General features: G+C 34.4%; 1 protein-coding gene across 3 annotated transcripts in view; it reads right to left on the bottom strand.

Moving 5' to 3' along the window:
* The window catches only part of Egflam (EGF like, fibronectin type III and laminin G domains), a 237,431-nt gene that overhangs the window by 147,210 nt on the left and 88,290 nt on the right, over nt 1-1,931 (bottom strand). The gene's annotated exons all lie outside the window — the stretch shown is intronic.

The raw sequence follows: 1,931 nt of genomic DNA on the forward strand, positions 1-1,931 counted from the left end.
GTGAACGCCTGATTCCGAGCGTGTGGGGTGGGGGGCTTGTCCTCTTTTTTAATGTGGTTTAATTGCCAAGTGTCTAAAGCTCAGTGTGCCGTGCAATGTAAATATTATGGATTTAACACTGGTTAACTCAATTTTGATGCCAACAAGGTCTTAGGGGTTAAATAGTACCTGGCCAACATTAAGAGACTGGCTGCAAGGAGCCGGGTGGAGAAGCTCTAGGTGAAGAAGCAAGCAGAATAAAAGTGGATCTGAAAGTATTATCTTGGTTTTTTTGTAAAATTATTTTTTACATGCCGAATTAGTCTGTGGATCTTCTTGATCAAGAGCACAAACTTTTTGTTATAAAACATGTTTTTAAAAAAGCTGATAGGATTATGTTCATGTTGGAACCAAGTCTCTTAGAATGTATTTCAGACCATAGTGAAAGCGTTTTTAAGATAGAATGAATATGCAGCTAATTTTTTATGAAATTAAATTCATGAGTCTTAAATTGTATAATAGCTTGTAAAATATCTTGTTACTGCTTTTATTTAGCAGACTGTGGACTCTAATAAAAAGATTTAAATTGTGAAATATATTTAAAAAAAAAACCCTCTATAGGAAAATTGGAACAGACAGTCCTTAGCCAAAACTGGTAAAATTCACCTATGACAAGCCGATATCTAACATCATACAAACTGGTCAAAAACTAGAAACTTTCACTCTAAAATAAGGAACAAGACAAGAATGTTCACTATGACCACTCTTAGGGAATATAGTTCTAGAAACATCAAAACACTATCCAGAGCAATCAGATAAGAGAAGACCCTGAACATTCCACCAAAACACTTATAGATTTATTAACCAAATTCAGTAGGCTAGCTGAATATAAAATCAAGACTCAAAAATTAATAACATTCCTGTATACAAACAACAAATTCACTGAGAGAGAAATTAAGGAAACCACATCCTTTACAATAATATCCCAAAAGGAAAAAAAAAAAAAAAATCCTTCAAGAAAGAAATACAAACAGCCAACAAGCACATACAAAAATGCTTAACATCACTAATCAACCAGAAGCTGCCAATATAGCATAATGGTAGTGTTTTCCTAGCATGTGTGAAGCCAAAAAAAAAAAAAAAAAAAGGAAAGAGAAAGAGAAAGAAAAAAACAAATATTTAGGAATCAGTCAACAAAAGAAGTAAAAGATCTGTGCATTGAAAATTACAATACTCTGAAAGGAGAGATCAAAGAGGATATCAGAAAATGGAGGCTGAGAATGTAACTCAGTGGCATAGTGCCTGCCTGGCAAGCTTGAGGTCCTGAGTTTGCTCCCCCATTAAAAAACAAAAAACAAATTGAACAAACAAACAAAAAAAGCAAACATAGCCCTTGTTCATGAATAAGAAATACCAACATAGTAAACACGGCCATACTCCAAAAATTATTTACAGATTTAATACAATCCCAATCAAAATACCATTAGCAAGCCTCACCGATTAGAGAAAATCCTAAAATACATTTGGAACTAGAAGAAACTTAAGATAGCAAAAACAATTCTCAGCATCAAAGCCAAGGAAGGGGTCATTACAATTCGTGATTTGAAACTATACTACAGAACCACTATCATTGAAAACAACATGGTACCAGCAAATCAGACCTGAGAATCAATGGACTAGATTAGAAGATTCACAGATGTGAGGGCAGTCTGGCTGTGACATCTGCCATCCCAGTGATCACCAGGGTTTGACAAAGGAGTCAAATACATTCATTGGAAGAATGATAGCCTCCTTAATAAATGGAGCTGCTAAAACTGATTTTCCACATGCCAAAGACAAACTAGAACCAGGCCTATCACAAAAACTAAAATCAAAATGCATCAAAGATCTAGATATTAAAACAGAAACTGAATCTGCTGGAAAAGAAAATAGGCAGAACATTTGAAGACATA

This window comes from Octodon degus, unplaced genomic scaffold, assembly GCF_000260255.1.
Source record: "Octodon degus isolate 3935 unplaced genomic scaffold, OctDeg1.0 scaffold00002, whole genome shotgun sequence".
Classification (NCBI taxonomy): Eukaryota; Metazoa; Chordata; class Mammalia; order Rodentia; family Octodontidae; genus Octodon; species Octodon degus.